General features: G+C 41.9%; 1 long non-coding RNA gene across 2 annotated transcripts; it reads left to right on the top strand.

Moving 5' to 3' along the window:
* Positions 1–9,735: 9,735 nt before the first annotated feature.
* On the top strand, positions 9,736–22,278 carry LOC127059447 (uncharacterized). 2 transcript variants are annotated; one of them, XR_007777296.1, is made up of 3 exons: positions 9,736–10,070; positions 10,518–15,876; positions 21,691–22,278. It is a non-coding gene; the product is annotated as an uncharacterized LOC127059447 (long non-coding RNA). The 2 variants fall into 2 exon arrangements; XR_007777295.1 differs by having other exon boundaries at positions 10,515–15,876.
* The last annotated feature ends 565 nt before the right edge of the window (positions 22,279–22,843 follow it).

The raw sequence follows: 22,843 nt of genomic DNA, 5'->3' as shown, positions 1-22,843 counted from the left end.
TGAATTGTATGAGCTTTAAAATTCAAAGCTTAAGCTTTAAGAAGTACACGAGTACTTATTAAAAAATGCTTACACATATGTGCCTTATGCATTAGCATATTTGAAGCAGAGCTATGACCACTACTAAAAAATTCTGGCCAGATCCTCAAGAGGTTTTATGTCTGTGGAGGTACACCCATGTACATTGCTTTTGTGTGGAGACCAAAGCATTCAATGACTTCTGAAATTAATCTGGTAATGATACTGCAACCATATGAAAAATAAACAAACAGCTCCCCTGCCAGGTGCTGTTAAATGTTGGAATGTTTTATCAGTCTAAGCAGAGGCCAAAGAATAAGTGAACTAAAACATATTCCTAAGTAGAGGCATGTAAATTCCAGGCTAAGAAGCACTAGAAGAGACAGAGAAACTTCAGTTTGCAAGAAATTATAACATGAGCTTTCAGAGTTCCCTCTCAGCTGGATAAAATCTTATCTGTGAACCAAGCACCTCATAGTGGAATAGTTCACACACAGATGTGGAGAACACCAGGCAATTCAGCTGGGTTGTTTTGTTTGAGCAAAGACAAAGAAGAACCAGTCCAGAAAATTGAAGACTTCCTGGTAATGACTCTTTCCATTTTTTGATCCAATTTGACTCAGGGCTGAAGCCATAAAGCTGTATGGGAGTATTTTATAAACTTATCTGAGAGCATGATGTGGGTTTCTACACACAATTATGCAGAACATCTTGCAGAGCACTCTACAAACAATGACTTAGATCCTGGTCATGCACCAGCTATGTAAGCAAATGTGGCAGCAGCTCTATTTCAGCAATAGCTGGCACCAAGTTCATCTCAGCTTACAAAGAAAGGAATGTTGGCCAGGCTATCAGAAGGAGAATTATTCCCCAGCCTATTTCTAGTCACAGAATCATGGAATAGTTTGGGTTGGATGGGACCTTTAAAAGTCATCCTGAAATGAGCAGGCAGTTGCGCAAAGAGAATAGGTTGCTCAGAGCCCTGTCCAGCCCAGTCATGAACATGTCCAGGGCATCTACCATCTCTCTGGGTAACTTGTTCCAATGTTTAGCACTCTCGTTATAAAAAAAAAAATAAAATCTTCCATATAGGGAATCTTGATCACCCCCCCTGCTACCTCCTGGGCTATGACAACAGGCCTCACTAAAAGTTTGTCCCAAACTTTCTTGAAGTAAGTACTTAAGTACTGGAAGGGGCTCCAAGGTCTCCCCAGGGCCTTCTCTTCTCCAGGCTGAACAACCCCAACTCTCTTGGCCTGTCTTCATAGGAGAGGTGCTCCAGCCCGCTGTGCATTTTTGTAGTTTCCTCTAGAACCCCTTCAACAAGTCCATGTACTAAGATCTTTTTGTTAGTGAAGCTGTGTCTGTACTCTTGTTTTATAATGATCAGTTGTTTCAGGTGAGAAAAGCACAAGAGTTAAGAAGTCTCCACAGTAGAAAAGACCGATTGGTTGAATAAATGCTAATACCAAAATATGGGGCTGATCTCATTTCATTGACACAGGTCCTCAAAGGTTTTTATTTATTGCCTTTGTATGTTCCCTGACTAAACCTTTCCCCATCTGGAAGTTAACTTTGAAAATCAGCACTGGCTGGCTGCATGGGGATACACAAACAGACTGGCATCCCATGTGCTCGATAACAGGGTTTCCTGTTTTACACTTTTCTGAAAACATCACTCATGTTGCTTTGCAGTTGTGCATCCCAAGATGCTTTCATGGCAGGTCAGCAAAGCTTTTATTCTTCTATGGAAGAGCCTTTCAGACTAATGGTGTTTTCCAAGATCCCCTGTTGGTCACAGCAGTCCAGGATGGAGACCTGACAGCACAGTGCAATTTTCATGGCAATTATGATGGGTTATTTTTGTTTTGAAAGAGGAAAAAATATACAACCAGGAGCTATATAATTTCATACAATTTTATAAAAACTCTCGAAAAAGGCATCTTGGAAAAAAGATTACCTGCCTGTTACGGGTTGTAATGCATTCATGAATGGAGCAATATGGCCATTATTTTTTTCCATGAATGCATTTCTAAAATGAAATCTGTGGCATTGTGTTCCAGATTGCAAGGCAAGATGTATTCTGTTACCATCTGTATGGCAGCCGTCTTTTGTCAAGTGGGCAATTCTCCTTATCTTTTTCCCTGAGTGATCACAATCACTCCTCCCTCAGCAGGGCACATCTGCTGATAACAAGCTATTGAATGTCACTGCATGGCTGATAAGAACTATAACTTCCCATTGTGAGATGCTCTGTCCAGAGGGAGGAGCCAAGCATTGCTACCCGAAAATAATCTGGGGGTTCTGGAACACCAGCACGGCTTTCCACTGGAGAGAACAGCAGTTACCTCTTCTTCCACTGGGTCTTTGGAGGAAGAATACATTCTTTTCTACAGGACCCCGTCCCCCCAGCTCCAACAGAACCACACCTGACACTCCAGGAGGACTGCAGTCACTTTTCCAACTGGACTGCTACCAACACCCTGACCAACAGGGTGTCAGGTTGTGTTCTGACTCTGTCAGTGTTGTTCTAGTGTTTATTTTATGCCTTTATTTTTCTTCCCTATTAAGGAACTGTTATTTCCTGCTCCCATATTTTTTGCCTGAGAGCCCCTTAATTTAAAATTCACAGCGATTCGGAGGGGTGGGGAGGGTTTGCATTCTCCATTTCAGGGGAGGCTCCTGCCTTCTTTAGCAGGCACCTGTCTTTCCAAACCAAGACACATTGGGAGATTTAATGAACCATTTCTGACATTTACAGTCCATGATTGACAATGTTGCTAATATTTCCTAAACAAATGTTTAGGAAAAAAATAGAATGCTAAAACTTTTAGGTCAGATTATTGGTGAGATTAATGGGCCTACAAATATTTAACATGACTGCAGATTACACCCTGAGGTATAAAAACCTTCTCATTCATACGCTTATGAACTTGATGGAGTTTGATTTGGATTCTGAAAAAACACTCTGTATTTTATAATGAAAATCATCCAAATCTGGAGTCTTGAAGTCCAGAGTGTTTATGTTCCTATCTGAGCTTGAGGAGCACAGCCTGTCATTAATCTGTGGTGCTTCTGTGCTCCACAGAATTTGCAGTCTCCTTTCCCACAGACAATACCTCCTACAGGCCCTATTTCCAGGTTCTATCCTGATTTTATAACCAGCTGACCCAGGACAACACAGCAGACATGGATTTTTAATATCCAGCATCCCTCCTTCTATTTTTTTTTCTTTGATGGTGGAGATGAGTGGTTTCAGAGGTAAATAGAGTAAGTGGTCCAGTTCCACTTTTACTTCTGCTTTGGAATATGGCACTCATCTCTTCCCCTACTTCAGTTTTACACCTCTTCACTGTCATAGGGTTTTTTCCCCAAACTCCATGTCATCCACTAAGGTGTATGAGGAAAGCAGAAAAGGTGTGACCTTTTGTTTATAGTCAGCAGTGCTCCCAGGACAGTGCTAGTGATGTTACAGAGGGAAGATTAAAACCCAATGGTCAGTATTCAATGCAAATATTGAATATATTTTCTATATGCTAAGTTACAATTGTTTGTATTTATGAATAAAACTGAACATGAGAACCTCAGAATGTTTTATTAAGATAAGAACACATTATTGTCTCAAACTGAAAGACAGAAAAATTAGGACAGAAAATTCAAGAAAATCATAAAAAATTGAACTGAGTCCACTGTCACACCTAAATTCCTGGATTTCTGATTGTCTGTCCATTCCTTTCACAATTTGCACACACCGCATAGTATCAAATGAGAATTACTTAGTGATTAACATTCCTTTTTAAACAACCCAGTCAACAGAAAACTTAGATGCTCCCAAACTAGTAATTCCAGATCTGTTTTCAAATACAACCATTGAAATATTTTGCCATAGCTACTTATTACTGATTTATTACTATTTGGTAATTTTTCACTAATTAATGCAACTTTTTTGTTTTGTTTTGTTTTGTTTTGAAAGATCTATTATGTAAATGCAGTATCACTTAGACTTACTGCAACCAGAAATACCGGTAAGAATACAAATGTTCTAAAATGGCATTATGGTAAATAAATAGTTTCTTTTCCCAGGCAGTCTGCAGTGCAGGTGTTTCAGGGTGTGAGGTTGGTTTTCCTCCCTTTACCCCTCAGTGTGGATGGTAGAATGCATTACTTGGTTTCTAATTGTTAAGACAATTTTCTAAAAGACAGTGGAAACATGGTAGATTGCTACATAAATAAAACTAAATTTCTAATCTTAAGAATTATATGTTTTCTTAAGCACATTCAAGTTTGGAACATTACTTGAATTGTAACAGATTCTTAATGGGAGTAAGAAGCTTAGTGTTTGCATAATGTCTTCTGTACCAACTGTCTGGCTTCTGGAAAATGTGGTGGAATATTCATACTCCCCACCCTCTGTGAGTGATGTAGTTATTGTAGCCTTCTGACTAGTGTAAATTACAGAATAAGATCTGCATTCAAAGCCATTCTCAGTGTTCTCACACTGTCTGTCACTGCTGGAATATCTGCTTGGTTTAGGATTCCCTGGCTCTACAGGAGCCTAAGGTGGCCTTAATGAAAATTGAACTCTTGGTCTGATGCTTTGATCGTCTCACCAGTCTCTCCACTATGTCATCCTTCCAATTACCTAAACAAAGCCAATGGGAGGGGAAAAATCTAGGATTTAGCATGCTAAGGAATTTTTCATGACACTTGTTACAAAGCTATTGTTATGATACTTCCTAAATAGACAAAATAGTCAGGAACTAATGCTGTGACATTTCCTGCCTCATCCTTGGGATGTTTAGAAATATGGAGATGCCACATCTCCTTGTGATTTCCATGGGAATGACCAAGCCAGCCACCATCCTGCCTGCCCAGGTCTGTGGCACCAAGCAAGGGAGTGCTACCAGATGCAGAAGAGACTTTATGCTTTGGGCTGGATTTTCTGTTGTACTCAAACATGCAAATTGCTTATGCCTAAGCAAAACAGGTAAAAACCCTGTACATATGGGTGAGATGCAGAGTCACTTTCTGCTACCACACTTGTTGCCTGGCTTGATGCTTCCTTGGCTGCTTGTCCTCTTGCAATCTTTTGTGTCCCTGTGAGTTAGCTCATGGACTATTACGTACCACAATGTATGATCCTCAGGGAGCACACTGTGAAAAAGCATGCTGAGAATGAGGTTTGGGTCTGTAAGAGAACATTCACAGAACTTTGGGGAGGGTTTATTAGACCCCGTTCCTAACTATGTGCAACCACCACGGAGGTTGTATAAATTCTGGAGTGTGTGTACTAAAGGAATAAGTGTAACACTTCATACTGCTGGGGGTATTGTTGTTACACCAGATAATGTGCACCATCACAATACTGACTTAAAACTTGTCTTAGCAGAGAGTAATATATGACTTGGAGCAGTCATTGAAAACTCTATGTGAATTCTGTGGCAAAGGCTAATGTAAATAAAGGAAGATCAAAGTAAACTTTGAAGTAGGAATGGAGCCTGACATAGCTTAGCAAGTCCTACTGTACTTAGGGATAACCCAACAAACTGGAAATATTTCATTTTCAATTTCCTGTCCAAGATGTAAGCCTTTATGGTTTTTTAACTATTATTTTTATTGTCCATTTTGGTTCTCATTGCCATTAAGTACAAGCTGTGCTGGCAACTTCTCTTACAAGTTTTCCATAAACATATGGACTATATTTTCTTTTCATAAACACTGTTGGGAGTGCCTTATCATACAGCAGAACAGTACAGTTTACCAGCTTCTCTACAGAATGCTGTCATTCCCACCACCAAACCATGGTGCAGCAAACAGCTGACTAAAGGCCCAAGAGAAGGTGGTGGGATGGAAATGAATCAGCGCACTCGTCTCCTTTCATCCATCCCTATTTCCATCCTTGTAGCACCTCTCTGCAAGCTACAGGGACACAAGCAGCTCTGCCAAGCCCCATTCTCCAGACCTGTCAGATATTCTCAGAAGGGGCTTATCTCATGTTTCCAGCCATATATGTCGACTCAGGCTCTTGAGGGAAGCAGCACCTTTGAGTCTGACCCCCACAGGTCTTCAGAATTCTCAGTCTCCAGTGCTGGAGGCTTCATGGCACAATCCTACTGCCACTATGGTTGTTCAATGCCTATGGATTGAGCTTTTTTCTTGCCTTTCAACCCGCAGGGGAAGGTGAATAAGCATCATCTGCAAGTGCCTACCATCCTTACGCACAGACCCACCCCCGAAGGCAGAGTGAAGGCTCTCACCGACCCGTGCAGTGCAGCCGGTCGGCCACTGGGCTATAGCAATGAGCTGGAGCGAAGGCAGAGCCGCTCGGGGAGAGCTGCTGGAAGTAATTCTGAGCAGGCAACTCCAAACACTAACCTGGGTTTATCTGTCACATCCGACAGGGTAATGGGCACCTTTTATTGCTGCATGATAGAAAAAATACAAATGATTTTGATTTATTACTTACCAGGCTGTAAAAACGACTTCTGATAATTTTCTTCTTTGCACAGAGAGTTCTGGCTCCACTCTCCTCTTCCTCTGACAGTGTGAAAGTTGCAGAGATGTCCTGCTCTGTCCATTCCTGGAGTCCTTGAAGGACGTGGTGCTGGGGGAGTGGCACGGCTGCCCTGGACTGAACAAGATGATAAAAAGCAGTCTGGCAGCCACTTGCCTCCAGCTCTTCGGCTGCCCTCCCAGCTGAAAGCAGAAGCCACACGGTAACAGAAAACTCCTTTGTGTTTCCAATACCTCACTCAGCTACAGCCAGCAAAACATCTGGAAATGGAGACCCCATTTTGAATAGTTCCTGAGCATAACATGAGCACAACCACCACAAAAATAAAGCTCTGGGTCTAAGTGATTCCCAGTAGATCAGCCATGTGGGAATACACACTGACATTTCCAAACAGACCTAGTCCCTTGTGGAGATTAAAGTAAATCCCACAATATTTCATTCTAGCTATAATCCTAAATAATAACAAATCTGGATCTGCTGTATAATATAAAATAACTCCCCCCTTACTTTTTTTCTTCCCTGTGTCAAAGAACACCATAAGCTTTAACAGTCAAGTGCTCAGAAATAAGGAAATACTAGAATGTCAGCTGTTCTGTTCATACAGAAGATTGGCTAGCCCCTAACACACTGTACCACTAGCTGGATTAATTGCATTACATGCTCTCTTCTAGAGAGAGAAACTACACCCAGCTGAGCAATCTCAAGGCCTGCACTCAAAATGCTGATTGCTGGGTCAGTGCTTTCATTATTTGGGGTTCATGGTGGGAACGCAAACCATGAGAGCAGAGAGCTCTCGCGGTTTGTACAGCTCAGCAGAACACACAAACGGTTCAGTTGGAATGTATTTTGTTGACACGGAGCATCCACTTCACGCACAGATAGCTTTGACATTGTAGGCACTTAAGTAACAATAAAGCCCCTGTTATCTAGTGTGGGGGTTATTTTGGTTTTCAAATGTTTTTCAAAGGCATCTCCCTTTGCAATGTGAGGTGTTTCTGTATCATCTCTCTGCCTTAAGGGATGTGGTCTGATTGGTAAATCACTGCTCGTAGGAAGCCAGGCTCTGGGGACGCAGATGTGTTGCCAGAAAGTCTGCACACTCTAGACAGAGCTTTTGCGCATTGCCAGTAAGCTGTGGCTGTTACTTTGTCCCCAAGGGGTCCCAGAAGGTTTTGAACTGTAGGTGTATCTCTGTGTTGCCAGAAAGAACGTGGTTGTGGATGTCTTTTTCTATAGGGATGAAAAGTTGTGGTTGCTGATATATCAGTATGAGTTATAACAAAGCCTCTGTGAAGAAGGTGTATACCTGTTTTCTGCTAGAGGTCTTCAGGCAATTCCAGAGCTGTTTGTCTCCACAGCATTTGGGACATTTGCTGCTCTATTTGCCCTGGCATATTCACATGGTAATAGAGTTGTAGGTGTGATAAGGCATTTGTGCCAAATTACTCACTGTATCAGCATATGTGCCATCCCTCCAAGGAGCTCAAGATTATTTGAAATTCCTAATTAAGCTTCCCACACTGGAGACAATTAAGGATTATTATGCCCATTTTACAGACATTATTGCCATGTTCACTGGAAAACCTGTGTGCTGCCTGCCAGGGGTGCATGTAAAATCCACTGTGCCCATTCTGGAAACCCAATTTGTTCTTTACTGTGACACTGAAATTGATAGCTGTCAAAACTAGCAGTCTGCACAAGGAACAAACCTTGGAGCTCGAGGCAAAGGGAGCTTAGCTGGCCTGTATACAGCAGAGAAAATACTTTGTGCATTCATTTTCTTGCCTTGAGGAACAGCAACTTTTGCCTCAAGGACAAGCCGCAAGAGGCTGCCCAGACTCTCGCAGAGCCTGGGCAGTCTCAACACTCCTAAATATCAACTTCAGTGTGACTTTGTAGCACAGTATAGCAGTCTGTTCTTAGGCATATCCCCAAAGGAAAGAATTATCCAGCAGGATACAGTGTGCAAACATATAGTAATTTTCCTATCCAAATCTTTGTATCCATGCCTGCTGTGTGTTTCCCCTTGAACAGTTAATCATCAACAGGGATGAGTCTAGACAGCACTTTCTTTCCCAAGACAAAAAAAACAAAAGATGTAAAACAAACTAAAATTTGGAGAAGATTGTGAAAATTTTTCACTTATTGTTCAGTCACTACAGTTCCACCTTATTTTAGCCTCAGCATGAGAAGAAATACTGATTGTCACATTCAGTAGTAACACAAAGCTGACTATATTTTTCTCTGAATACTCAAACAATAGATATATAGAAATGTGTTCACTCAGGAAAGGCATCTGATCATATCTCCAGATGAAAAAACAGGCCCCAAATCTGGATTCAGGAATACACTCAGAACCTCAGTCTCATCACTAATGGAAAGAATGACACACACAGACATGACTTAATGGTTCTTAAGGCCTTAAAAATGTACATCCAAAATGTATATCGTGGCAGTATACATTTTATCACTTTTGGAAGCTGCTAAAAAGGAAAGAGCCAAATGATTGAAACAGTGTAGACTATCTGCAGGGAAAAGGTGTTTTGTGCCAGTAAGTCAGAGATATTACCTTTGGCTCATGAATCTGCATTTTTTTTTTGGCCATCCATTCAAACTTGACTCATGCAGACCCTACAAAAATGCAAGAGACGAAGAAGATGTTACTTGCTTCCTTAGGTTCAAACCCCACATTTTAAAAATGATATTAAGCGTTATGCACAACAGGGTTTTCTACTGGTTTTGTTCCCTTGTAATAAATAGAGAAAAATGGCCCTGGAATTGTCTGAATATGGCAAGAAGTTTTTGCAAAAATATTTTGCAGTTTGAATGTTTAACTGAACATGCTCCAGGCACAGCTACTGAGCATGCACCTGCACTAAACTTGACAAACTGGAGAAGCCCAAGAGGCAAGATGTGAAGGAAAAGTAAGCAATGGCTTTTGTACCACTCGTAGCTGACCATGGGCTCTCCTCAGTTTCCACCACCAAAGGTCCAGATGAACCCTGTTATCACACTGATTTGCTTTGTTTTGAATGTGTTTCTGCCCATCTTGTATTTCCACTTTGTAAGGACTCCAGTAAAATAATTTACTGGTGATGGTGTGTGGTAATAATAGTGTTGTAAGGATTTGTCAAAGGTTTGGGTTTTGAAACTGCTCCCCTGACAATTTACATTGCAAAGGCATTTCCAAGGGCTGCCTTCCTTCTGTTAGAGAGCAGAGCAGCACCTTGTGAGTTGTGTGTGAAGGCAGCTTGAGATGGGAAGAGAAAACATCCCAGTGAGCCGTGGATACTCCTTATCTAGCGCAGACACTTGTTCATCCCAGTGGAGGGGAGCCTCAGCTACTTCAACAAACATGGCTATTTCCACCTCCCTGGCCCTAGCTGGGAAAGCTGGCACCAGTCCCAAACCTATCCTAGCTCTCTCCGAGGCTGCTGACGGTGACTTGCTGGTTGGGCTGACAGCCAGGATAAGTGGTGAGTGCCGGACTGCAATGCTTTTCCCTCAGGCAACAACCAGTCAACCCGGGGTAAAACAGGTGAGAAACTTCGGGCTGGGCTGGGGGTGGTTGGGGTTTTGAGTTGTTTTATTTTTTAACTCACAGAATAGGCTAGAATCTCTAAAAGAGAATAAGGACCCGTTATCAAGCAGGAGAGTCTGAAGTTTGTAGAATATACCCAGGAAAACCTTATTCCAGGTCACCCAAGGGAAGTGGTAAGGAATAAGGTGGGAGAGGATGGGGAGAAAATAGCTTGGAGGATCCTGTGCATCTTTCAGACATGGAACACCACCAGGTGATGGCCAGAGAAGCTTGGACTTGCTCCTGCTTCCCAGACCCTCTGCTCCATCTGCTCCAGCAGTTTCCAAGCACTGCCAGTGCCACACTGGTTTTCACAGCTGCCTTGGTGGTGGGTGAATCACTCTCTTAAGAATATTTGCTATCAGCTACAATGTGATGTGCTGCCAATACCTTTTCTTTCAGCAGTTCCTCCAGGAGTCGGGAAATGGCAAATTTTCAACCATTTATATTGTGGCAACACCTGAAGAGAAATTCACAGAAGAAAAATGAGGTATTTTCTGTGCTGATCACTAGCTTCCTGCCAGATTTCAAAGGTGCCAGATTTTTATTCTCAGCATGAAAACAATTACCTAAAGAACGAGGGTGACACAATTAACAAACACGAAACAATTAATAAGCGTGAATTAATGAAGGTGTTAGAACTTCTCAAAAGAGGTTGCAGGAACATTTTGCTATGTGAAGTGCCAGTTAAAGGCATCACAGTGCATTGTCTAGCTCTATAAACTGGCAGGTGTATTCAGCCCATGTGGATTAAACAGACTTACAGAAGGTGATAAAGGAAATTCAACCCTTGATAAACAAAATAAAGATGCAAATCTCTCAAAACCAAACTCTCTTTTGTGAAAAAAACCACCTATCACAACAGTAATCTCAGTCTTCCTATCCTCCCCCTGTCCCAGGGAGGTGTCTGTGGCAAGACCTGGGGAGCTGCTCTGTTTCTGTGACACCCTCTTGCCTACAGATAAAGCTCACAGGAGCTGAAAGCGCATCAGAATTTTATTCACAATTTCCCATTGCATCACACCAGGCAACTACAAACACAATACCCAATGTTAGCTGAGCTGGTGTGACATGGGTTTTGTTCTAACACAAAAGTGTGTCTAAACCTGTTCCATCAACACTTTTTGTCAGGTATGAGACATGCAATGATTAATGGAGAGAGACTTCACCAAGCAGGGCCACTCCACGCCCTCATCCACCTATTACCAATTCCCACCTATAGAAAACATGTCTGGGCAAGACTCCACTGTATTTGCTAGGTGAGATGTTTTCTCAGGAAAATAATGAGATTATTCATCTAGAGATTAGGGAGCTTGATTTAACCTTTCCTTTGAAGGAGCGGACTCCTTAATGACACAGCGCTCTCCTAAGCAATACCACACACCTGTATTTTAAGTCATGTTGGACTTAGACCTGACTCGGGCATATGGTTTGTACTAACTGTGTCATAACTCCTAAGAACTGTGTAAATTGGAGTCCTGGGCTGGTTTTTTTTTTTTTTTTTTTTTTCCTTAAATTGAATAATTAGGCATAATCACTGCTGCAGATGCTTCTTGCCAGGGAATAAACCATATGCTATGGAAATGCTTCAGTACTACAGTTGTATTTTATTGGTCTATTTGTTTTACTCTTTCAGTTGTACTGAAGTAGTTCAAGCATTTTCATATGGACAAAGGTTTTAGGATTTGATGGCTAGTTCACTGAAGCTGCTGTCGCATGTTTATAAATTCTGGTTTAGACATTTGTAAACATTTATTTCCCGGATACCATCAGCCCAGACTCAGCCCAGACTCTAGAAGGGAGGTATTTTTATAGTGAGAATGTAGCTATTTTCACTATATGTTTTTATTATGACAATTCACCGTGTGCCCTTGCCCAACTCCTCACTTGGGGGCACTTTCACAAGCATTTCTGTGCAAGTGGTTGAAGTCCAAGCACAAAAAGCAGGGCAGTATGCTTTCAGTTGGAATTTTACAGAAACAAGCACATATTTGTTAGGTATTTTCCCCCCTTAATTTGTAATTTTGTTTAGCTTTGGGTTTTTTTGAGAATTGTTACTAGAGAACAGCAAATAAATAAAATGTAATGTGGTTTGAAGCAGATTGACTGCCAACTAGATTTTTTAAAAAGGCTGTAATAAATCAGTGAGTCATCTGACATTCACAGGAAAAATGTGGGATGTGCAGTAAGAAAGGAAAGTATAGAATGGAAAGGGTTGCTGCCCTGTTCTCCTGCTGTGCCTGTGTTACTGACTGCTGGAGATTGGATCTTAACCAGCACGGCCATATCAGAAAGAACCTGCCTCACAAGCACTTCAGAGGAACAAGGGCAAGAGTTGAATTCATACCTTGTAGTGAGGGAATTGCCAGAAAAAAAGATCAAGAAAGAAAAAAAAATACAAATTATCTCTGGATATTTTTAAGCATGGGATAGGTTGATAGAGAGCAGAAAACCTTTCAGAAAGCCAAATGAAAGTCATTAGTGTCTGGGACTAGGGGGAGATTGTTAGGCAGGAAGAAAAAAATGTATTCTGGATTAATTACACTGTAGACTTTTTCCCTTGGGTTCTCTCCCAGTTGGAGTATTAATGCTTTGTAGTTAATTAGCCCTTCCTCCCTTCCAAAGGATTTTACGATATTAATTAATATATTATTGTAAACCAATCAATCCTGCCAATTGGCTTTAAGAATTGCACAAATGGTTAAAAACAAACAGCAACTAAAACAGAGACATTATTATTCAAAGTTTTTTTTTAACTTGAATTGGGCTGGTCAGCCCTATAACACAGAGGTTCCAGGATCCCTGCATGTAGGAAATTTAGGTAGACACACTAAAGGCCATATAGAAATGCAGGTCCCAATCCTGAAATACCATCCCAAGTCAAACCATAAGTCCTAACCCAAAAGGACTTTTCAACTTATACTTAGCTGTAAAGGTGTAAACAGTCTAACAGAAATTTTAAAATTTTCAAAGAACTAAGTGGTGCATTAAAACCCCAGTGGAGCTGGTCCCTTTGCCAAGGTTCATTTCAGGGAGAGTTTCACAGGGGTGAGGAGCTGCAGCATGAAGACCAGTTACTGCAGCAGTTGCCAAAATACTTTGACATTTTTGAAGCCAAGCTGCAGAGGTCATTATAAATCTCTTTAGGGAAGATGTGAGAGACAGTCAAGGAGGAGGAAGGGTTGCTTTTGAGACGAGCTGTAATTTAATGTCTTGTAAAGGGTCATCAGTGAAATATAGTGAGTACTGAGGCTGAGTTTAGACAGCATCTGTACTGAGCTATACTCATGGTATAACGCATTGGCACCTCTCATGAGCTGCTATTTTATTCCCCAGAATTCCACAGTTCTTTAACAGAAATAGAGAAAAGTAGGAAAAAAAGTGGATATAAATAAAAATGCATACAGACAGGGTGGAGATCAGAGCAGAACCTGCACAGAGCTTGGAACTCAGCCACGGGGAGGTCAGAGGAGTTAAATCATCATGAATATCAACATTTTAACTGCTGGGTTTGCTTGTGTAGGGGCTGGATGCATGGACTGGGCACACCCTGCAATCACACTCCCGGCTAATGAGGAACAAAGGATCTCCGGTAGCTTTTGACCAGGCACACACAGTGGCAAAGCTCTCCATTTTATAACAAAATCCAGGAGAGAGGGGTAGCTGGGGCCATGGCATCAGCACATTTTCCTCACACAAAAGAGGTTGCACAGGGTCACAAATCTACCTTCTCACTGCAATTTGTCATCTCATAGAAATGTGCTTTGAGTTTTTTTTCCTTCCTGTAAAGATGTGACCACTCCTTCAAGACTTACCAAAGTTCCCAGATCAGAGGTATTTGATATATGTTGCAAAAGCATAATTATCCCTTCCTAAGTGTTCCTTCCTCCCAGGTGAGGATAAGCCAGGAAAAATTGTGAGTTACTTGGATGGGTCAGTTCCAAGTGGAATTTTATTTGGAAGAAAAGCACAATTCTCACAGAGTACCAGCAGCATTATTTCTTGTATTATTAGACAATAAACGATAATGCATTGCATCCCAGCTTTAACAGAGAAGCTTCACAGTCATATTATAAACAGGAACATTAGGAGTTTTATCATCTTGTTCCAGGTAACCATCTTGTTCCATATAATTATTTAGCTTTTTCTTCTTGGATGAAGCAATCTTTGAAAATCTGCTCATATTTAATTAGGCACATTCCCTACTGATTGCCACAGGCATCTCCTGTGCAGGTGTAGTCTTGAAGCTGTAAATTCATTTTCAGGAGTGATTCCAGGAAGGAGCTGGTCAGGGTAGAATCTGCAGCAAAAACCTTCATCACTGGTCTTACCATGTAAGAGAAGACAACCTGCTCTGAGGCTCACTTCTGAGCAAGGAACAAACTGAGCAATGAGACCTGGTCAGGGGTAGGTTTTCTTGTTATTCTTTCATGCTCAGTGCTTGGAAACCTTGCCCTTAGCTTCCTTGAAGTTACCTGGAGTTTAGATGCACTCAGAATCATCCAAAAGTAGGTCCTAATTAACTGATCCAAAGGCAGGACATTGAATGACTGGGATGGGCTTTGTGTTCCCACTGACTGAGGGATAAGTACTGTGATTGCACATGCACATTCCCACCCTGCCCTCAACCTGTGATGATCAGCTCCATGTGATCCCAAGCTTTAACACCAATGAAAAGGATATGCACTAAAGCTGACAGCAGCATATGGCCACTCCCAGCACTTCAGTCTGCTTCATGACTGGCTGGGGATTTCTCTTTAGGCAAAAAATAATGGCAGCTCTGGTTGTTGGGGAAAGAAGAGGCTGGGAAAATTAATAAAGGGGCAGAAAAAAATGGGGCTTCAGTATATTCCACAGGGAACCGAAAGTGTCTGAGTCCCTCTGTCACACTACAGAGCACAATCAAAACAGGTTGACCGTGCCATAGCCTCGTGACTAACGACAGCAAAGAATGAAAGTTTCTATTTGCAAACCACAACTGTGTCAACCTGTCTGGGACATAAAGATTGTACAAGCTTAGAACTTCTCCACTAGAAAGCAAAAAATGTTATGCGCTGAGATCTACCAGCTTTGAGGATCCAGCAGCCTCTTGCATTCAGTGAAATGAGGGACTGGAGAGAAAAAAAGAATAGAGATACTCTGTTGAGGCTGGACCTCTTGAAGAAGTCCTGATGGCAATGGTAGTGTTCCCATATGGAACACCATCTTGAGGAATTTCCCATTTGTTGCCCCAGTACAACTGCACGTAGTCTGCAGTACCCATACCTACATTTTAGGAAGAAGAAGGTTCAGTGTTTAACTCTCCTACCTGATCTTAAGATGATGTCTGACTCAGAGAAAGTAATAACCAACTGCTGAGAAATAGAAATAATTTTTAAAAAGGAAGGCTGGGACTTTCAAAAGAGTGGATGGGGTGTTCGCATCAGACCAGAGACTTCAGAGAAACAAAACAAACAAACAAACAAATCCCCTTTTTAACTGCTCAGTTTATCTGTTAAGTTTTTTAAAATGGATCTCTCTAGTCTGGTCTCAGAGTTTCACATGATGTTTGGGAAATCAGTTTCTGGCTTCTCTCTCCTGGTGCAGCTTCTATAGGAGCATGAATTTCCCCTGACATTGGCCCATCCTTTTTCTTTTACAGTGTTACACAATGTACTTTGGGTAGTGGCAAATTCAGCTCTAATCTTTTCATCTCCAGAAGCAGCTGATTTTCTTTAGGTGCTGTAAGAAGAGACTTTGGGGATCCTCTGGAGGGGACAGACTGGTAAGTCCAATTCTGAACTGTGTTCACAGTACAAATAGCCTGAGGTGAAGGGAATCCTTCGCTGCTTCAGAAGGTTTATTCCCCTGGCCCCAGGCCACAGCAATAAAGAAGTCCTTTGAAATTATTCCCCAGTCCATGATAACCCTTGTAAATCCCACATCAGGAGAGGATTTGGCAGAGTTATAGCTGCTGGTGTTGACATTATTCTTTTCTTTGTCCATCATCCAAAGCATGTGTGTGTTGCAGAAGACTGAGTTTTTTCTTGAGTGCCTGTGCCTGGACAGGGAAAAGCTAAGGGTCTCTTTCTCCTTTATCCTCTCTTTTCTCCATGCTGCTGTGCTGGGCTCTGGTAAGGGTAAAAGCCAGCCTTCATGTGATAGTATTATAATTATTATTAGTCTTGGATGATATCCCGATGTGACATCAAACTCACTAGAACATGTCATAAGTGATTATGAGGATAAAAATGAACTTAAGCTTTTTCTTGCTGTCAATACTTATTGCCTACCTAATAGCACCTGAAACTGAGGAGTCTCTATCAGTCAGAGCCCATTTTTCATTTTCACTGAAGGAATTTCACAGAGGCAAAACCATCAGTTTTAGAATAAGTGTTCTTGGTTTGAATGAGTATAAAAAAAGAATGAGAATTAAGCTCCTAATATTAATATTTTAACCTTCTGCTTGGCTACCCACCATCATTCCTTATCCCTGCTGTAAAGACATGGATGCTGGTGTGATTTCTGGATATATTTAAACAGGACCCTACTGAAGAGATTTTTTTTGAGGGGAATTGATAGCTCTGTGCCTGCAGTCAGCGCAACTGAGGGCTCATCAGTACCCTATTCTGCTTTTTCCATGTGTTGTCTTTGATGGGCACCCGAGAGGCTCCAAGCACTTCCAAAGCCTCAAAGTGGCCTGGTGTGATGGGCCAGCATCCCAATTCACAGGGGATTACACATTCACTCTGCCAACCTTTAAGCTTCTGCCTTGGCACATAGGAGTCTTAGGCTCCTTATAGAGTCAGTTAAGTCCCTTGCCACCTAAATTAGGTATTCTGAATTATCACAAGAGATTAAAACCCTGACTTTCAAGCATAGCTTCTAATTTGGGAATATGCCACTCCTGGTTGCTCTGGGAGCACCTTGACCTTGATTAACACGTGGCAAAAACTGCAGGTCCCACTGACTTCTCGTTGAGCTGGAGGCATTAAAGGCCAGGCCTCCAACTGGACAAGCAAAACCAAACACAACAAAAATCAGAGGCCAGTTTTGAAAACAAGCCTTATAGCTCTCTGCCAAAGGAGGACTGGAATAACTTTTAGGGGATTGCTTCCTTACTCTTTGCTTCCAAATGCAATACCTTAACCACAGTTCTATCCTTTACTCTTAATTATAGAAGTTACAGAAAAGTCTAGAAGCTACAGGTCAAGCCAAAGGGTTACTTTTGGGTTTTTAAAGCAGGAATGCAAACCTCAGGATAATGATTTATGGGAAGGTATACTGGCTCTTTAAAGAGGGGAAAAATAATTTATTGGGAGATGGAGACTACATTTTACTCATGATCTACTTTGTTTGCTCAGAACACAAGGAAAACTGGGCTCAGAGACTAAAATGCCACATAACTGCAGTCATCAATAGTACTGGACCCAGAGGCAGAAATGAGCCCTAACTAAAAATGCAGATGAGGCACCATAAAAAGTGAGAAACAAAAGGCTATGTAATATGCTCATACAAAGTTAAGAGAAATGGTCTTTCTTTGTTGTTGTTCTACTCTCTCTGTGTTACTTTATTCCCAGGCTATGCTACATAAAACAAAAACAAAACCAGTGGGGAAATCTGAAGTTGCAGCCAGAATTACTTGATAGTGTAGAAACAAAAGTCTTTTGAAAAGACTTCTACAAATCCTCAGTAAGTCCCTATGTCTTAGGCAATCTGCAGTTGGCTGACTGAATGATAAAAATGCAAACTTTCATATTTGGGGTCAAAGATAAAGAAATCTCCAAATGAGCCTCAAGTTTTCTTGTGAATCAGGTCCAATTTTCTTAATCTGTGCTTCCTGATCAACCAGAAAACTACAGCGGTTTCATACAAATCTATGAACAGAAGATTTCACAAGCCCCAAACCAACAGGTTTCTGCTCTCTATTTTTAAGGTTATCTGTCTCGAAAGAAATACTTTTAAATGGAGTTGTTCTTTCTATCTCTCTTGCCCACTCTATGATGTTAGAGTCATCCTGAGTAGACTAAACCTCTGAAAAAATATTGCCTTGCTTTCCTTTCACCTCATATCATCTGGATTGCCAGTTCTGGGTCTTCACTATTTTTGCATGAGCATCTGCTGGCATCCTGTAAGGATGTATGTCAATAAGTCTCAGGCAGTGGTTGAAATCACCAGGAGGTGGTGAAGTGAAGGGAAAGACACGTAGTGCTGGATAGCTTTGTGTCCTGGTTTGAAAGGAAGTGGTTTTTTTTTTGGAGACAGTGGTTAGCCCAGTGGGGGCTCAGGTGTGAATATTGGCACCTGTTTGGACCAATGAGGAGATGGTTCCGCCTCTGAGAACACAGGGTATAAAGGTAGAACTCCCAGGAAGCGACACTCTCTTGCTTGTCGGTCAGCAAAGGGATCAGAGAGAGAGAGAGAAGAGAGAAAAGAGATAAGACGCGCCGGGCAGCTCCTGGAAGTCGGCCAAGAGTGAGAAGAGAGTCCGGCACCTAGAGATGATTTTTAACTTTTTTCTTCACGATGGAAACCTTCCAGACGTTGATCCTCCCGGAGGACAGAGATAAGAACAAGAAGAAATGGACAAGTGAAATGAGAGGTTTGTGTGAGTAGGGAGTAGTGGAGTTAATGAGAAGAATTTACTTGGGAAGAGATAAACGGAGGAGCAGTTTTTTTTCGGCTGTGGACGGACTAACTTTCTATTGTAACACAGAGACTGCGGTTTTGGGGGAAAGCAATGGCTCAGACCCAAGAAAGGCAGTGAAGAGTAGTGGTGGGCAGAAATCAGAAATGAGAGGATTTCTGTCGTGAAGCCCTTGCCCCGGGGGAAATGGGGGGGATTTTGTTATCCCAAAAATGGAGAGACTGTTGTTTTGTGGAACTGACCAAAGTATCCTTAAAAAGAGAAACCCCAAAAGCAATCTTCTGGTCCATTTCCATGGTGAGAGCATGGAATATGGAAAGGGGTTAGTCAAGAAATGGCACAAGGAGAAGACTCCTTCCTCTTTAATAGAATGTATTGATTGTTAGAAGAAGGATAATGGACTGAGAATTAACACCTGAGAGATGGGGACTGAAGGAAGATTGGAGTTTGTATTGTATGTTGTAATGTGGGTTGAGAGGGGGAGGAGAAATGTGTTTGAAAGATTTCCATTCTGTTCTTTGTGTGTGTGTGTGTGTGTGTGTTAATAAAGTTTTTTTTCCTTTTATTCCTAAATTGGTGTTTGCTTGCTCTGTTTCTGGTCACATCTCACAGTAGGCACTACGTGGATGTGTTTTCATGGAGGCACTGGCAATGTGCCCAGTCCAAAACCAAGACACTTTGGAACAGAGATTTCCTTCTTCCAGCACATTAATTAATTTAAAATCCAAACATCCAAGTGCTTTTTAGGAGATGGAAATATATGGATGGAAACACAGAGCTATCATTTTCAGACTCCTTGTAGGCTACCACTGGTGAGGGAATGATGTCATGTCATCAAAGGATGCAGGGTACACCCAGACACCTTTATTCTGGGGCTACAACCACGCCTGGATTAGGGCAAAATGTTAGAAAGCACATTTTGCGCATACACAAATCAGAAATCTATCTTTTAAAGTTTGGTTTTTGTTTCTATGTGTCAGGTCATTTTCAGCAGTTATGCTGTGAGCAGCACAGTAACCTGTCCTGTGTACTCACCTTTAGGCATATTTGGATTTTCTGAAGAAAGCTGTGCTGCTTGTGTCTGTCATCATTTGTTAGCGCAACTTTTTAATTAAAAACTGACATGACCATGTGCGGTTGTCAGTGATTGATTTACAAGAAGTTTCTTGAAAGATCCCATTATGAGTAGAGGTTCTTTGTTATTCAAACCAGAGAGGAGCACGCAGACCATGGACATGTTATTGGAATCTGAGAAGGCTTTTGTCATGACTGAGTGAGAGTATTCATTTGAAGTTCTTAGGAAATTTGGCACGAGAGGTCCTATTTAAAATCAATCCATTTTCTCAGCCTTGGGGGCACAAAGTGAGACACAGAGGAGAAATCTGACATCATTCAGTTGTCTGACAAATCAGATGACTGGTAGAACTGTTGTTCTAACAAAACATTGGGATGGGCAAATGATTCACCATACTATCCAGGGAATGATCTGTGTGGACTCTCTGGAATGTGAAGTCAGCCAGTGGCGTATTTAAAAGACTAATTTGTTGCTCGCCTTTATCAGTAACTGACTATATTTATCTTAATTTCTTAGGTTGCAGTCCTGCAATGGTGCTAAGGAGCAAGGCTTAATTGTGTCAAGATGTCTTTGAAATCAGTTTTTAGACATAAGATAAAACATTCCATAACCAGTGGAATAGCAAGCAGATGTAGCATGCAAGGTTTCTAAGAAGGTTACTGTCAGGAGCAACAAAAGAAAGGAAATCTTAATGGTCTTGCAGAATGTGGTACTTAAAACCACATTCTCCATATCTCTGCTTCCTACAACTCTTGCTGCAGCTTGAGGGCTCAAATCCAGGCCATGGTCCCTGCCACTTCATGCCATGCAGCTCTGTGCTGTGTGTTGGCAAGCTGAGCTTAGTGCTGGGACTTGCCAAAGTTTCCAGGCTAGACTTAGATTAGAAGCCAGAAGGTTTGGGGTCATCACTTCACATGAGGCTAGTTTTGGGGTCTATGAAGACCCCAGGCTGGAACATTATATGTGAACTTGCTACTACTCAGAATTTTAAAGAGGAGTAACTACATGCACTGTGTGCTTTTTCTGAGAGAGAAAGTTTCACTGGCACTTGTACAGACCTTTGCAGTCTCTCCCAGAAGAAGCTCCAGAACGTAGAAACCTTTAGAGAACACTTCCAAGACAAATAGGGAATAACAAACACACCACACTGGCTCCCCTACCAAGGCAAAGCTGGAGATCTCTAGGTGAATTAATTAGCAAAGGAGTAGCTGGACCACCTTATTGCAGGTATTGCAGGCAGAGGCTCTGAATGTTCCATGATGGTTGTGTATTTGCAAAATGCCCTAGGCTGCAGCACAGGCACTGAAGACAACCAAACAAACAGCATAAACCTCTCTGCAAGCTCCTTTGATCTTGTGTATGAATTAGGATTCAGTCGGGAGATTTATGAGAGCAGCCAGTGCTGCACAAACCAGCAGGGCTGAAAATTGCACAAGGACCCAGCACAGAGAGGAATACTGAAGAACCCGCTCAGCCAATGTTGTGACAAAGTCCTTTCTCTTGCACAGGGCTCTTACAAAGCTCTTTCTTATCCCCAAGGCTGTAATACCCTCCTGTTCAAACAGAACTGGGGGTACAGTGGGATGCCAACCTCCCAACTGATGTGCTCTATTTATATGTGACACCAGAGCACCCCCCCCCACCCCCAGCTAATTTTCCCCCGTCTTGCCATGCTCCAGAGCAACTCATGATTGTTACACGAAGACTGACAGCAAGCAAAAGCGATTTGGATTACACTCTGCTGCCTTGCCTAGACTCCAGAGCATGGACTGAAATGGGCCAGTGTTGAGGGAGCAGTTTTGTTTCATTTAGCATGAGGACTGATTTTAAGAAAGTATATCTTGAAACCCTTTCCTCTTTTCTAAAATCTGTCTTAGGCTTTCTGATTCCACAACTCCCCTGAAGCAGTAAGTAGTGCACACAGACAGAATGACCAACATGCAATTCAAAAAGAAAAAGGAGCAAGAGAGAGATTTGTTCCTACAACTACTGGACCTAGTACAAGAGAAGGCTCTAAAGCATATCCCAGAGAATACTCAGAGGACTGAAATGGAGCTCATTGCCCTGGAAAGAGCCCTGACACAGGCATTGAGGGGAGGAATGTCATGGACTAACTTCCTTTGTTATTGGCTCTAATGACTGCACCCCGGAGAACTGCACTTGGGAGAAGATACACATTCAGGGGTGGTTGGAGGGCCACCCCACAGCTCGCAGTGTGCAATCCCATCACCAGAAGATGGAGGAGAACAAAGGCATTACTGACACTGGTCATTCTTAAGCTGTGGTGTGTGCTTTGCAGATCCCTAGTACTTTTCCCTGTGGAGGTCCTGATTTGTATCCAATTATCTTCCACTCTCCTTGCTTTGTTGCTTACCTGCCTCATTACCAAAATTCAGGAGGGGCTTGCTATTCAGGAAACAATGCGATTCCTCTGGTTTTGCATTTATTTTCTGTTATTGCTTATGACAAAATAAACTTATTCTGATGCCACCCAGCTGCCAATTTCATTGGAGTACCACCTATTGAAAGCATAATATCCTTCCATGCTGTTAACTCCAAGTGTGAGTAAATGCAAACAAATATTCTTGGTAACACGACATTCCTTACCCCAACTATTTTCTGGTCTCCAAATGGGAGCGTAATGCCTCCCTGATCCTGTGTCCCTGACCACACGAGGCAGCCTGCCACCATATCCTCTTTGGCTTACACACGTCCAGAGGATCTCTTGACCTCCTGATCCCCACAGTCCTTCACCATCTTTCTTGTATACTCACAAATGTGCAAAAGCCATCAGACAATTAGCATGAAAAACTGACAATGCTAAGAACCATCAGCTTTTACACAGGCATTGCTACTGAGTTCAGCCATTCTGGAGAATATTCACAGCACTCTGCAAACCCATAGTTCAGAATTAGACCACTGTTTTCTTCTGTACAATTAGCATGATGAAAGGTTTTAGAAAGCAGAGAAGCATCAGGCAAGGTGGTTTTTCCTATTATGGTATGAAGCTCTGAACTGACATATGTCAAA

The sequence above is a fragment of the Serinus canaria genome, chromosome 3, assembly GCF_022539315.1.
Source record: "Serinus canaria isolate serCan28SL12 chromosome 3, serCan2020, whole genome shotgun sequence".
In the NCBI taxonomy this organism is placed as follows: domain Eukaryota; kingdom Metazoa; phylum Chordata; class Aves; order Passeriformes; family Fringillidae; genus Serinus; species Serinus canaria.
This window is presented reverse-complemented; position numbering and strand designations above follow the sequence as displayed.